This window comes from Suricata suricatta, chromosome 8 (assembly GCF_006229205.1).
Source record: "Suricata suricatta isolate VVHF042 chromosome 8, meerkat_22Aug2017_6uvM2_HiC, whole genome shotgun sequence".
NCBI classification, from domain to species: domain Eukaryota; kingdom Metazoa; phylum Chordata; class Mammalia; order Carnivora; family Herpestidae; genus Suricata; species Suricata suricatta.
In genome coordinates this window covers 95,082,670-95,099,262 of record NC_043707.1, presented here as the reverse complement: position 1 = coordinate 95,099,262, position 16,593 = coordinate 95,082,670, and the positions used below count along the sequence as shown (strand labels likewise).

The 16,593-nt window shown below is 39.6% G+C and overlaps 1 long non-coding RNA gene across 1 annotated transcript; it reads right to left on the bottom strand.

The window, feature by feature from the left end:
* Positions 1-3,307: 3,307 nt before the first annotated feature.
* On the bottom strand, positions 3,308-10,751 carry LOC115297611. Its single transcript, XR_003911456.1, has 3 exons — positions 10,524-10,751; positions 4,753-4,815; positions 3,308-3,471 (listed from the first exon to the last, which is right to left on the bottom strand). It is a non-coding gene; the product is annotated as an uncharacterized LOC115297611 (long non-coding RNA).
* Positions 10,752-16,593: the final 5,842 nt, after the last annotated feature.

The following is a 16,593-nucleotide window of genomic DNA, read 5'->3' as shown; positions in this document are numbered from 1 at the left end:
TCAGCTCAGGTGCAGCTCAAGCAAATGCCAACGTTGGGAGCCTGGTCCAGGGTGAGGAAGACAAATCAGATGTTTGACTCTACTGATGTGACGTTGACTCATGCTCTACACCTCCCTGCGACACTAATGCTCCTTCTCTTTGTTTTAAAAAAGAAAACACAGGTACCATTTATCTTCTCAGTTTTTTACATTCAGTGGCTATTTGATTCTTAATGAATACTACTGGTAGACATATTTGGCACAAAACAAAGTTGATAATGGATAAAAACCACACATAGTATGATGTGCTATTGACTGTAAATTAACAGGTATGTCAATTCATCTTAAACGAGAACAGATTTTCAAATGAATTTTGTGGAAGTAATGTTCACAAAACAAAACTGGCAGTGGCAGAAAGCTATAATCTGTTCAACTTGACATGGGAAAACTAATGATGGATTAGTAAACTATTTATTTAATTTTTAAAAATTTTTTAATGTTTGTTTTTGAGAGAGTGAGAAAGAGGGTTACACAGAATCCAAAGCAGGCCCCAGGCTCTAAGCTGTCAGCACAGAGCCTGACACAGGGCTCGAACCCACAAATTGGGACATCATGACCTGAACTGAAGTTGACGCCCAACCAATTGAGCCACCAAAGCTTCCCTAAAATTTTCATTTTAGAATTTATAAAGAAATATTTGATTCTAATATAATTAAAATCAGAAAATCATAGTGAACTGTGCTACATATAAATTCAATAAAATATAAATGGGCTCAGGGCACCTGAGTGGCTCAGTCAGTTGAGCATTCCAACTCTTGATTTTGGCTCAGGTCATAATCCCAGGGTCATGAGACTGAGCACCATGTCAGGCTCTGTGCTGGGCATGGAGTCTGCTTGGGATTCTCTCTCTCTCCTTCTGCTTCTCTCCCCCACTCACACTGTCTCTCATTCTATAAATAAATAAATAAATAAATAAATAAATAAATAAATAAAACAAAATATTAAAAATACAAACTGGCTCAAAAAATTTTGCTCCAGAAACAAATTTTTGACCTTACATTGATGTGAATATAATTTAGATCAAAATAGTTGTTTTGTATAGTTACAGTTGAAATATCTTTAGGATTTAATCCAAGGTCTCCAACCATTCTATTCATTTTATCCAGAGTCTAGTGCTGTGTGGGGACATTTTCTCTTGTCTTTACAACACTTTGTCATAAGATTGCAATCCTCCAATTTTAGGTGAGGAGACAGAAATTCAGAAAGAGTGAAAAATTTGTCCTGAGTAATACATGATTTAGTGCCAGGGCCAGCACTATTTGTTGATTAAACCACAATGGTCTCATCAGAGTGAGGGTCACCTAAACTCCCCTTCCTGGAATTCAGGATATTTTACTAGAGGTGGGGTAACTTCTATCTTCATCTCCTCTCCAATAAGGCAGGTGTGGCTGTGCCTTTTTCCCGGTGAAAATGTTGAGACCCCAGGAAAGCAATAAACTTGCCTATGGTTTCAAATTGTATAAAAGACTAGGTCTTGGGGCACCTGGGTGGTTCAATCAACTAAGTGTCTGACTTTGGCTCAGGACATGATCTTGCAGTTTATGAGTTTGAGCCCCGCCACCAAGCTCTGTACTGACAGCTCAGAGCCTGGAGCCTGCTTCAGATTCTATGTCTCCCTGTCTCTCGGCCCCTCCCCTGCTCATGCTGTCTCTCTGTGTGTCTCCCTCTCAAAAAAAGGAATAAATGTTAAAAGTATTTTTAACAAAAAATAAAAGACCAGGCCTTTCCTGATCCCCAGTCTCTTTATTCCATGAAATGACCTGTAGAATAATGGCTTTTTTCACAAAGTATCTAGATGCAGGGATCTGTTTGATCCAGGAAGAGTAGAGTTGTATGGAATGTGAAGTGATTTATTCATGCCTGATAGCATTCAGAGAATTTTTCTCCAGGCCACTAATCCTCCCCCACCCCCATCCCTGTCCCAAGTAAAAATATCCTTCAAAGATGCCCTAAAGAATATGTCCTTCAAAGAAGAACCCATGGCTCTTGTATTTACTATTTAACTCTCAGAGAATGAAGAGAAGGGGACTAGGTTGGTCATTTCCAACATTATATCAATGTTTTCTCTCATCTCTGGTTTATCCCAAGGGGGGAACACTCCCATCTATTCAATAGATATCTAAATTGGGGGTTCATGAAGAAGAGAGCTAGATATAGTTTAGGAAAGAAATGAAATATTTCTAGTGTGATTTCCATTTGTTCAAGTCCAAATCAATAAAATCATACTGAACTTCATTTCATGAGCCTGGCCTGACACTTAATGTTCTGTGATAGAGGAGTAATTTTACAGGACATCTTAGGGGATGATCTGCTCTGATTTGTACAGGACTTCAGAGTTTTCCAGGATGCAGATCTTTCTGTTCCAAATCAGACACAGTGGGGCTGCCTGGGTGGCTCAGTCGGTTGAGCGTCTGGCTTCAGCTCAGGTCATGATCTCATGGTTGTGGGTTCGAGCTCCATATCAGGCTCTGTGCTGATCTCTAGCTCAGAGCTGGTGCCTGTCTTCAGATGCTGTGTCTCCCTCTCTCTCTGACCCTCCCCTGCTCACACGGCATTGCTCTCTCTGTCTCTGTCTTTCTCAAAAATAAATAAAACATTTAAAAAATTCAAATCAGACACAGTGTTAGGCAAACCTGGATGGTAGCTCATTCTACTTGTTCACCATGCTATTACTAGCACACAGGTCAACATTTGGCATGTAATGAGCCTCTGCTATGCCCCCTGGACTTCTCAGTGCCTTGACTTCCTTCCCTATAGAATGGAAACCAAGAGGGCTAACATTTGTCCTGTCTCATTCACAGGGTTATTATTCTGTGTAGTAATGTGGAGGAAGGACTGTTATTGTTACTTTTTTATTATGTCTCACCAAGTCAAAGAGAATTTAAATAAACTCTGAAAAATACAACCTAGAGCATGAACTTCTTGAGCCCAGAACCACATCTTATCGTAGTGAAGCACACAACACAGGGTCTGGCAGAAAGATGATGCCCAAAACCTTGGACAGATAAATGAAAGAAAGAACAAGTACATAGTTAGATCAAGAACTATGTGCATGAGCATAAAGGGATTAACTTAACTAAATTTGTAGGATTCTTTTCTGAGCCAGGGTTTTATTTAATCCAACTCCTGCATTTTTTAGAGCCCACCGTCAAACAACAAATTCTCGTCACGGTCAAGATTAAATCTGGGTCATTTCAATATATTAAAATATGGTAAAGAATTCCACCTAATTTTACTCATTTTCTCCAGTGACTTTCTCCCAGCTCACAAAACTTTGTTTAGGCTGTCATTCACAGCTCTTCTTCCAACGAAGCTGGATGACCTCTCCAATAGTAGAGCAGTTTGGTTTGAGTCTCATGACATACCTGGTCTCTGCTCTCATTCAGTTATTGGTGAACTTCAGTGGTATCTGGAGAGGAAGTCCTAAGGAACCTGGAGGAGATTGTCCAGCAGTCTAGGTCCCAGAAATTCATTACCACCAACAACAGGAAATTAACAAGTTTGTTGTTCCAGAGGACTCAGTAAAGCAGGCCAGAACTCTCAACCTGCTTTCATTCTTGTTTTCTACTCTGCCTTTTCAGATCCTACTTCCTTCTAGGCCCCAGGTAATTTCTCCTCCTATCTCTTTAGCTTTTGTCATAGTTTAGATTCCATTAGGACAAGGACTTGCTTTATTTGTCTCTAGATCCCAGCACTTAGCAAAGTGCCTTGTATAGAATAGGAGCTCAAAAGATATATGAATGAATGAATGAATGAATGAATGAATGAATTTTTTGCCTTAAAGTTCCAGAAGTTCCCAAAATGACAGCTTCTGTGCTCAGTTTAAAGTGTGGTTTCAGGGGCGCCTGGGCAGCTTAGTTGGTTGAGCCTCCGACTTCGGCTCAGGTCAGATCTCACATTCGTGGGTTCCAGCCTCGCGTCAGGCTCTGTGCTAACAGCTAGCTCAGAACCTGGAGCCTGTTTCCGGTTCTGTGTCTCCTTCTCTCTCTGCGCCTCCCCCTCTCATGCTATGTCTTTCTCTGTATCAAAAATAAATAAAACGTTAAAAAAAAAAGGTTACGCCTATTTAAAAAAAATAAAATAAAGTGTGGTTTCAACAGATGTTGAATAAATTGTGTGAAATAATGAATGAATGAATGAATGAATGATATGAATAACTACATTGGACTATTGATTATGTGCAAGGGACTGGCTAACAACATTTTATGTTATCTCTCAACAACCCTGCTTTATATTTTTCTCCTTAGTGCTTAGTGCTATCTAACACTCCATATATTTTACTTATTTACTGTCTGCTATTAGTTTCCTCTATAAGAATTTAATCTCCACAAGAGCTAAAATCTTCAACTGTTTTGTTCACACAGCTTCTCCTGCCTAGAAGAGTACATGGTACCAAGTATGTTCAGTAAGTACTCATGGCATAAATATTGAATAAATATTATTATGCTTACATTGCAAAAAAAGCTAAACTTAGAGATGCTTTAAAAAATTCCCAATTTGTGTCAAGCACTCCAAATTACCATGCTTGCACTCATAACTGGTGAACTGTACTGGTAACTATTCTGTGTGGTAGATATTATTCTAGCAAGGTGTACACTGAGACTTAGGCAGATAGGGTTACCCTGTTGAGTCAGAAAGCAGTACCTCTAATAAAGGACTGGGTCACAGTGCAAATCCAAGGGCTCATATGGCCTCAAAGCTTGCTCTTCTCACCTTGCATTGAGCAAATGCCCATCCCTGCATCAGAATATTCATGGAAAACGTGTCATCACACACCTGGAAAAAACAGAGACGACTCATTACAACTCGAATCAACTTAGAAAAACCCAATTGAACAAAGAGGATTTTTAAAAATATGAACAATGCAATAAATGCCGAACACAGGAGATTAGGAAAACGTTATTAGGAAAAGGAAGATGTACCAATGACTTGAGCCCTTAATGAGATGCCCATCAGAGCTAGGGTAAGCAATTTTCCAGAGGATTATTTCGTGTGAAAGGAATAGTAAGGAGCTCCTCAGCAGCTCCCAGACACTCCCTCTCACATACACACCTGCTCGGGGCCCAGCAAAAGACAGTGCGTAAATGTCTGGAATATTACATAAAAGCTGTCTGCCTAACCAGTCAAGGCTATTAAAATCCATCTTGCTGAAATGAACCCTGAGAGCAGGTCAAACAAATCTAATTTTTATTGTTCCTTAAGGAGATGGCTGTGTCGGAGACAGAGGAGAGAGGCAGGAGGCCAGTTAGAAAGAAAAAAAAACACCCTAAGAGGCCTTAAAAAATTAAATGTTCAAAAGATCCGTGGCAGGCAAGATAAATGATATATTACAGTGCCGGTTTAAACCTAATTGATGACTAATGTTGTAATGCATCTGAACCTACACTGATCTATTATCCGTCTGGTCTAGGCTGAAGGAACACTGCAAGGAGAAAAATTGCTAACTGTTTTAACCTGATGGAACTTTAAAAAAATAACCGGCCGAGTTACTTTAAAAGATAAATGGCTGGGTGGTGACCTCCTAATGTATATCTGGGTCTTGCAATGCAAAATCAAATGTTAATTAAATAGAATCCAGTGCAGGAATGATGCAGAAAGAGTGTGGTTTAGAGCTCAAGAGGCCGTAGGGAATTGAGTTGTTGGGTTTCCTACAAAATGTTTCAAAGAAACTACCAGTGGAAAGGTAGTAATGGCAGACCACATAGAAGTCATTGAAAAATCAAATGCATACACAAATACTATCTGATAGCACCTACATGTAGGTTATATAGAGTGGCATGCGTGCACAGCTAAATCACAGTCATTGGAAGGACAGGGTCATCACTACCAGAGTCACTTAAATTCATTGGGGTGGATCAGAGAGGTTTCATTTTCTTCATCTGCATCAAAGCAATCCCAACACAACCCTCAGAAGGAAAAACATGTAAGATGTAAGATTATGTCAAAAGGATTCAAGAGCCAACTTGAAAGCACTGTTCTATGAATAGCCAAGGCTAGGATAATGTTAGCCACAAAATAGTAAATGCAATAGATTGTAATCAAAGACAAAATAAGAGTCAGTGGGTTTATAATGAGACAAATGAATGAATATATGAATAAATGAATGAATGCATGGATGAATGAAATCTCTTTGTTAGAAAAGAATTCCAAATTAGAAGCATAGGGAAATGAGGAAAATAGAAAATCATCATTTGGCAACTAGCAAAAGTGATAATTGTTTCAGGCAAGATTTTTCAATAGATAGTAAAATTCATGAGAAAAAAAGATGAGAGACAGAATTTTTGCAGTTTCACATTAGCTCCATTTTGAGGACAAGTTGAGCAAAGGATCACAGTTAACATCACTAGGACAGAGAAAAATGGTCATCACGTACCTCTTGGTGAAACGCATTGAAAAGAGCTCTCCATCATTTCTGTAGTATACTTGATAAAAATGCATAACCAGAATGTAATCATGAGGAAGTATCAGCCAAATAGAGGGAGGTGTTACCAAGTAACTTGTCAGTTCTCCTCAAAGGTACCAAGGAAGTGTATCAAGTGTCCATCAAAGAATTTACTCAGGACATGTCCCAGATTAAAGGAAACTAAAGAGACATAACAATAAAACACAACCTGTAATGCTGATTTGGATGCTGGACCAGAAAAAAAGACATCTGTGGGTCAGCTGGAGAAATCTGAAGTTAGGACAAACTGGTATCAAAGAAATTTACACTAGATACTAATATTATATCAATATTCCCTTCATAAGTCTGACAATAACATGATGCTTATAGGGGGGAAAATGCTGACATTTGGGGAATTTGGATAAAAGGTATACGTGCTTTGTCCTATTTTTAAAACTTTTCTGGAAGTCTGAAATTATTTCAAAATGAAAAGTTAAAAATGACCGTGTTGGGCTTTCTTTGAGAACCTACATCCAGTGTCACTTTTTCAGGAGCTGTTTTCCACAGAGGTGGGAAGGGCCACCACCAAAGCCAGTGTGGCCTTACTCATTTGGAAAAGGAAGGAGCCAGGAGCAGAAACAAGTGATTACTTTGATGAAGTTCATGAGAAAGGATCACATACCATTATAGACATGAACAACCATAGAACAGCTTTGCCTGAATTGTGCCTGTGATGGTATCTGACCCTTTAGGTACAGAGGCTGCAAATGGGTCCACTGAGCACAGCTCTTTTCTGAAGGTCCCCCAGAGGAGAAGCCATTAGGAGCAATTGAAATAATATGTACCACTTACTTTTACACTTTCTGAATTAGCCTTTGTGCTAACCTTCCTAATGCATTATCTAATTTAATGCATGCAAAACCCTAGTGAGGGAGGTATTGTCCACATTTTAAGAAATGGGGGAGAAAACATACTTTGCTGTAAGAGAGATTCAACAATTGGCAGTGCGTGGAATTGCTGACTCCAGAATCTATGCTTATTACTCTCAACGGTGGTACACAACATAGTCTCAACAAGAGTGCAGGGTACACCTGCCAGTGACTTTTTAAAACTACAATGAGATTTGATCAATAGCTTAGGGTGAAAGTTGAAATGTGAAAAGGAAAAAAAATAACAAAAAAAGAATTTCTTAGTCAAGTATACAAGTATATAGGCAAGACTTTTGCAGGGCCATTTAATCTACTTAGGAGACCAATGATTTCTAGGACTTAGGTAGAACTTCATTTATTTCACACTAATCACTAATAGGCTAATTGCTACTAATACTCATCTGTTCTTTTGAGTCAACAAGGATTTAGTGAACATCTTGTACAAAAAAATAGTGCAGGGCCTCACTCAGAAGGATGAAAAGATCTATTGAGGGCAAGCCATGTTACGATCCATCACAGGAAAATTCCTTTTCCTTTTCTTCTCTCTCCCCTTCTCTCTCACCCTTTTTCCCCTTCAATCCCTTCTCCTCCCCCGCTCCTTCTCTTTCTCTTTTTCTTTCAAACTATGGAAACACAGAAAAAGGAGGAATTCATTTTAACTGGAAGATTTAGGAAGATTTATGGTGGATTTAAGAGCCCTGAGAAGGTTCTTGAACAAGGAGCAGGACTTTGATATTCAGGGATAAGAGAAAAAGCTTTTCGGGTAAGGGACTCCATGGAACAAAACTATACTGGTGGGAAAATCCAAGGACCTAAGAATTCATGTGACTGAGAAAGGCATGTGTCCATGAGATGACGAGGGTCAGGAGCAAGGAGCAAGGTAGTAGAACAGCTGGAGTAGGTCAAGGCTGATTCTGGAGAGACTGCTATTTGCTTCTGCAGGAATTGGCATTTGACCACCTGGACTATCACTTGTGGGAGGCATAACTGTTGAATAGGCAGACTCCTTGTCATCACTCAAAATCTGAATCCAATTCCTAAAGGTCAGGCTCAGGGGTCTGCATTTTAAACTCTCTAGGAGACCTAGACTTGAGGAGACCTCCACTGCGGCCCAGTTTGTTATTATTGCATTCCTGTTAAAGAACAAATTACATGTGCTATCCTTTAAAATCCCTATAATCCAAAGCTTTTACAATATAAACTGGCCGTCTCTCTGCTTTGTAAGAATCAGTAGGGATTGCTCATAAGGAGTCATTTTCCATGATATATTCTGATGCAAGTAGATGATGTGAGTGGCCAAAGGTAGCAAAATAAGAACAAACACTCTCGGGAAGAATTACTAGCTTCCCGAATAGTGTGGGAGCTGACAAATGAGCTACCCTGCACAGAGGCACTGGCCACCTTCCAGGCTGGCCATGACCACTCAAGTTCCCAGACCACTGGCTGGAAAGGTCAAAGTCATATTTTATGAAGCTCAGCTAGTTCAATGAAAACATCTTGCTGAAAAACCTCAAGTACTTTGTAAATAGATTTCTAGGGTTTTCTTGAAAGGTTTATGAGAACATCATGGTTTAGCATTAAGTTGTGTGAGTAAAAGGACCAGAATGCACTCTTTGGGGGGGTAGTGTCTCCTTATGCTTAGCCACCCACATAAGAACACAAATTTTTGGGTCAAGAAGACCTAGGTCCAAATCACAGGCTGCATGCAGAGACAAGTTTCTTAATTCCTCTGAACCTCAGTTTTCCTGTGACTATAATGCCTAGTTTTCAAGGTGATTTTGAGGGCAGTTTCCCCTCCCCCCCAACCCCCATCCTAGATAACTGTATGATCCATGATCACATGTCTTAGGGTCTTCACTCAACCTCCATATTTAAAACTAAAAACATCCCCCCACCCCAAAACACTTTTTATCCTCTTTCCATGCTTTATTTTTCTCCTCAGTATTATCACTATATGATACACTTCATATTTTACCATTTTTACCTTCTTTATCTTCTGTCTCCAACATTAACATCTTAGCAACTCAAGGGCAGGGAGTTTTGCCTGTTTTGATCACTGTTATATCCCTTGTGCTTTGGAAAGCTCTTGAAACATAATAAGTGCATAAATATTTGTTGAATGAATGGATGAATAATTATATGGTTAGTCAACAGGAAGATTCCTGGTCTAGAAGTTCTGGTCAGTACGTCTTGATGAGTTCATGCTTTTGAGGGCCAAAAATCAAGAACTAAGAGATAAACTACAAAAAGAAAAACCTTAAAAAAAATTAATTGTGTTATGTAACAGGCTCATATTAGTGGGGAAAGCTGGGTGGAAGGTATATGGTAACTTCACATACTATCTCTGAAACTCTTCTGTGAATCAATTCATAATGATTTTCAAATAAAAATTTAAAAAATATTTTTAAACAAAGAAAGAAAGATAAGCATCTCTGTGGCCACACCCAGAATTAGAACCAAAACATAGCATGGTTGGGGTCTAAAAGGTGTGGCCCCCTAAGCTTTTCTCCTAGGCAGCCAAAATAGCATGCAGCTGAATTTCTGGAGCAAGGAGAACCAAATGTGGCAGGGAACTGGGATGAATCTCATGAACTAAAGCTGAAAATCCAGGCAGGACTCTCCAATCCATGAAGGAGGCTTAAAGTCGCGCCATCTGTTGCCCAGCGCTGTGGTTTGTATAAAGCTCTAGGAGGGAACAGGACAGCTGTGCAACTAGGACTTGGGCCAAGCTATCTGCCATTGATTCTCTTCTAGGCAAGAGTGGAGAGACAGTACTTGAAAAGATAATGGATAAGAATTTTTCAGCATGGATGACAGACCATTGGGTTGAGATGGAAAGCACCAGGAGGGCCAAAAGATAAATAAAAATAGAACAAACTACACTTAGATAAAAAGTGCAGAATGTTATGGATTCAAAGCAAATCTTCAAAGCTACTAGAGAAAAAGGACAGATTATATACCACAGAATAGCAGTGAGGTGGATAGCCAGTAACTCAGAGCAGCAATCTTAGCCAGAACTCAATAGGTATCTACAAGGTGCTGATAGGAAAAGATCTGACCTTGACTTCTATGTCCTATATTACTATCACTCAGAGGCATATTTGTTTGCCAGGGATGCCATAATAAAATGCCACAGACTGGGTGGTTTAAACAATAGATATTTATTTTCTCACAGTTCTGAAAGTTAGAAGTCCAAGATCCAGGTGTGAGCAGAGTTGATTTCTCCTGAGACCTCTCTCCTTGGCTTGCTGATGGCTGCCTCCCAACTGTGTCCCTACATGGTCTTTCCTTAGTGGACATGCACTCCTGGTGTTTGTTTTGTGTATCCAAATTTCTTCTTCCTGTAGGGACACTAATCAGATTAAATTAGAGCACACCCTAATGGCCTCATTTTAACTTAATCATCCCTTTAAAGGCCCTACCTCCAAACATTCTGATGTAGGGGGGATAGTGATGCAACATTTGAATTATGAGGTAGGGTGAGGACTCAATGCAGTCCATGACAAACAGAGAGATAAAGACACATTCAGATCCACAAAGCATTTATTACCCATAGATACTTGCTGGGAGAACTGCTAGATGCTGTTTATAAATAAGGAGAAAAGAAAATATTTAAAAAGGTAGCAATATATCCAAAAAGTAGTAATAAAGTTAATTATAAATAAATTAAATTCATCTATTAAAAGCTAGAGATTATCACACTGGATTTTGAAAATATCTTGTTATGTGCTTCATGAAAGAAACATATCCAAAACACAATGACCCAAAGATTGAAACTAAGTGGATGAAATAAGATATAAGAGTCACATACAAATCAAATAAAGCTGAAACAGCAATATTAGTATTAAATCAAAAGCAGCTTAAGGAAAAAAGCATTAGTGGAATACAAAATATTTGCAAATTAAAAGAATCTCTGCCAAAAAGTAAAAAAGTCGTAAACTCATATTTACCTAAAATTGACTAAAAGCATATAGAACAGACAACTATATATTGATCAGTGAATATGGAATCATGACTGGAGATCTAAAATCATCTTCTTCAGAGATGGTTTAAGAATCTTGAACATATATGCATTTACACACACACGCACACACACACACACACACACACACACACACACACAGAAGTATCTGACATAGAAAGTATGCACATTCCCCTAGAAAGTTTTCTCTGCCTTGTTAGTCTGTCATATACCTTTTAAACTTCCAGACTGAATCCTACTTGGGTCTTTTAAGCTCAAATTAGTCATTACAACTCTGATTTCCCTTAATATCTTCCATACACTTGGTACAGTACTTATCTTAGTAGTTTCCAAAAAGTACCTATTTGTTTCTACTTAGACTTCGAACCCCTTCTTAGGCAACTATGTGCTAACCGTTTCTCTCCATCTCCAATGCCTGGTACAAAGCACATGGTTGGTGATTGCTTGTTGAATGAGTGAATCCATAGTTCCTGACCTTAAGAAGCTCACAATGTAGAATAATAACTGACACGCACAGGAAAAGTCTAGGTGCCACTCTTCCAAATGCCTTACAGGTAGGATTCTGTCTGTCATCACGGCATCCTTATGAAGTTAAGTGTTAAGAGTATCTCCCAGGGTGCCTGGGTGGCTCAGTCAGCTGAGTGTCTGACGGTCTCAGATCATGATCTCATTACAGCTCTTGAGTGCAAGCCCCATGTTGGTCTCTGCTGACAGCTCAGAGCCCGGAGCCTTGCTCAGATTCTCTGTCTCCCTCTCTCTCTGCTCCTCCCCTGCTCATGCTCTGTCTGTTGCTCTCTCAAAAAAAAAAAAAAAAAAAAAGAAAAGAAAAGAAAAAAAATAAGAGTATCTTCCATTATAAATGAGAAAATGGAGACCAGTGAGCTTTTGTAACTTGTCCAAAGACACATGGTTAATAAATGGAAAAAGTAGGATTTGACTCCAAAACCTTTGATCTCAGGGTCTGAGTCCTTCACCACCATTCTCTCTCTCTCTCTCTCTCTCTTTTTTAATGTTTATTTATTCTTGAGAGAGAGAGAGACAGAGGCAGAGCATGAGTGGAGGAGGGGCAGAGTGAGAGAGGGAGGCAGAGAATCTGAAGCAGGCTCCAGGATTCAAGCTGTCAACACAGAGCCCGATGTGAGGCTCAAACCCATGTACTGCAAGATCATGACTTGAGCCCAAATCAGGCACGTCACCACCTGATCCACCCAGGTGCCCCTCTTCACCATCTTTCTATGAGTCCTCCAGTATCATATGAGTAGCAGTTCATATTTTGTATATGAAAATATAATCAATAATAGTAAGGTTTGTTTTGTTTTTGCTAAACAATCATTGAAGTAAATAGAAAATAAGTCCAATGCTATTTTAATAGAATGATTAGGCACACAAATTCATGTCTTGACAAACTGTAAAAATGATTCCAATGACTTTCCCCTTCTCTCTTCTCTGGAAAGCACCTCTGTCTCCTACTTCTCTAGAAGGATATGTTAGGTGGGAGATGAGGGAAGAATGCAACTGGCCACTTTCCTCAGGGTTCAGCTTCTCTCTGAGTCTCTGGGTCATTTTAGAGCCCTACTGGCCATCCTAAAAGTCTACAGTGTAAGCAGAAATTCCAGAGTGGTGCACCATGATTCTCAGATCTGTCTGGCTTGCTGCTTCTTGGTGTCCTTAGGAGGGACAGAAGAGGGGCACCTGAGTGACTCAGTTGGTTAAGTGTCTGACTGTTGATTTTGGCTCAGGTCATGATCCCATAATTCATGAGTTTGAGCCCCTGAGCTAACACTGCAGAGCCTGCTTGAGATGCTTTCTCTCCCTCTCTCTCTGCCTCTCCCCTGCTCATTCTCTCTCTCTCTCTCTCTCTCTCTCTCTCTCTCTCTCTCTCTCTTTCTCTTCCTTCCTTCCTCCCTCTCAAAAATACATAAACATTTTAAAAAAAGGGACAGGAGAGATGAGTAGTACTAAGGGTCCATGTAGATAATTGAGCAGCTGCTTTTATTCCTCTTTTATTATCCAGAAAGTTCAGCTGTAGGTCAGTAGATGGATTCTGAGGAAAACCTGAAGCAGAAGAGAGCAAAAACCCATCTTCTTCTCACCCCTCATTATGATGAAAATATAATAAAATATTTTATGTTTTTTGGTGCCTAGATCATACAGGTCATGCGCTAACATATATACATATACAAATACACAGATATAAACAATTGACATCTTTCCTTATTCAACTGAAGTAATAGTTAAGAAGAACATGCTGGTTGAGTTGAGCAGAGATGTATCAACTTCTCCGAGTTCTGGGAACTTGCTCCATGCTCCATCCTGGTGTCACTGAGAGATTATTTTATATATACAGCTTACATTGTTCATTGTGTTTATTTTATGGTGCATTTGACCACAGTTTATGAGACAATTTACCACTGAATAATCGCCATCCATATGTGAAAGCTGGAGACCGTTTAATTCATGTCTAGCTTCAAAGCTAACGTGGTTGAAGGCTGCAGTTGAGCAATCAAACAGATGGCAGGGTGAGCCTTGTAAAGCTTTTGACTACAAAATTCAGGGTGTGAATTCCTGGCCAGCAATTTAATATCAGTGATCTCTTTTAAGCAATCATCTCAAAAAACTCCTCCGGCTTTCATGGTAGATCACTTAAGGCCCAACACTGGTAAGAGAGATAATAATCAAAGTAACAATACTTTGTTATTGGTAGAGAACGTTAGAGTTTTAAAGTGTATTACCAATTTAATCCTGACACAGATTTTGCTCAGGCTTTATTCTACAATATGAGAAAAAGAAAGTTTCCAGGAACGAAATTATTTATCCAAGCAAAATTACATAGTTAATAGGAAGTAGTAGAGATGAGACTTGAACCTAGGTTTTCTTGTCCATTCCAACACCCTTCCCAGTATTTCAAAGTCCACCTGCCCTGTAATTCACTTTGTGATTATTTTTGTAATATTTATTTATTTATGAGCGAGAGAGAGTATGTGTGTGTGAGTGGGGGAGGAGCAGAGAGAGTGGGAGACACAGAATCCAAAGCAGGCTCCAGGCTCTGAGCTGTCAGCACAGAGCCCAATGTGAGGCTTAAACTCACAAACCATGAGATCATGACCTGAGCTGAAGTTGGATGCTTAGCTGACTGAGCCACCCAGGCACCCTACTTTGTGATTATGAAACACTTTACCTTCAAAGGTGGGTCCCTTAGCCAAAGAGCTAGAATATTTGTTGTGTTTCACAAGGGAAGGACAATCAGAAGATCCTTGAACTGAGAAGGATCTTGGGGGCTATTTGGTTCCATGTTCTTGCTTTAAGATGAGAAACCAAGGCCAAAAGTGATGGGGATCACTTCTTTAGATAAGACTGGAGCCAGACTCTGTCTCTGAATTTTCAATCTTTCTGTTGGTCCCTGACACTTCATCAGAAATGTTTCACTACCAAACTCTTGAGATTGTATTTATTTACTCACTACATTTGCTCCTTACTTTCTGTGGGACAATTCTTGGTTCATTCTCTGAGAACACAAAGATTTATACCACAGGAACCCTTAGTACTTTGAGGAAGGTAGATGCACACTCAGTTAAATTCGTACATTGGAGGTTTACACAGAAGAAATGGATTAGCAAAGAATTAACAAAGATTTCGGCCTGCAGAACAAGGGGGTATGTCACCAGGAAGGAAGGGTTGAGTTTTCAATAGGAAAAGCTTGCTATCCATATCATGGAGAAAGGGGCTGTGCATGAAGAGAGAATTATTTGCGTAACAGAATTGGGGCTGAGAGCCACATGCACATCCTTCAAAGTGGGTCACTAACTGGTGACACGCAAAAGAGTGAGATGATCAGAGAGCAGAAAACGAGATGCCATGAAGGCTTCATATGGCATATCAAGGAGTATGGACTCTCTTCACAAGGAGATGAGGAACTATGAAGACACAAACAGCAGCAGAGTTAATTCTCAGACGGACTTTGTCAGATGAGTATGATTATCCCCAACTGAAGAGATGGAGTCACTATGAAGTTCACAGAATAAGTCACTGCTCAGGTCACCCAGCATGTGTGTGTGTGTGTGTGTGTGTGTGTGTGTGTGTGTGTGTGTGAGACACACAGAAACAGACAGACACAGAGAGAGGGAGAGAGAGAGAGAGCACAACCCTAGTCCAATGACCTGGATATTCTGAATCCAAACCTTGAGTTCAGTAGACATCACCATGGTGTCTCTTGTGAAAGAGACAAACTGAGTCCTGAGGTCATTCCACAGATTAAAACATGGAGAGTGCAGAGGCCCCATATACTTCCATCCTGGAAAAAACACCAGTGTGCCCTCTGCCTCCCTCCCAGAGCCTTTTTTCCCCCTCTATTGGCCTGTAGAGTTTAGTTTCTTTTTCCCAACTTCTGAAAACCAAACAAAAACAACTTTCTGTTGTTTGTCTCTGCCTATGACTCTTAAGGGATTTATGTTCACAGGAAGGGCAGTTGGATGAAATGAGAGGAAGGGGCTGTTCTCTCCAGCTCTGCCCTCAAAAGAAGCACTGAACCAGTAACAGCACTCCTGATTCATGTTTTCTCTCTGTCTCTCTCTCTCTCTGTCTTTCGTTATCTTGTCTTTGAACTCCTTCCTAAGAACCAATGCTTCAACCCTGCCTTTTCTATGCGATTCTAGGGTGCAAATTTTGTCTATCTTCTCCTTAAAAATGCATTTATTCTATATTCTGTTTCCTTTGTGATATATTTTCTGCTCATTGTGGTGGTAGAAATGAGAGACAAAAAAATCCCAGATCAAAGGAGATTTTAACTAATACAACACTGTATGTTAACTATACTAAAATTAAAATTAAAACTTTAAAATAAAATAAAATAAATTTCCTGGAAAAAAAGAGCTTTAATCGCCACTCAGTTCCAACTGCAGCATCTTTTATAGCTCTTGTATCTATGACATCTAGTACAACCATTGAAGCTTATTCATTCATAACTTGGTGCATGGCCCACAGTAGACACTCAGTAATCTTTAGTTAGATTCTCCAAATGTTTAGTCTCCTCTCTAGCATTTTGGGTAAAAACCGGAAGAAAAAAAAAAGTGTGACACCCATCCATGTACAGTTGAACAAATGTCTAAAAGTGTAGAAAAATACAGTTAAGTAAATAATAATTACCAGGTCAGCCAAGGTTCTGCTCAAAAAATAGAACCCAGACCAAGTAATTTAATGGAGGAGATTTAATATGAGAAACTCATTTCATTTGTCTTCGGAGAGCTTAAAGATGCAAACAGGGG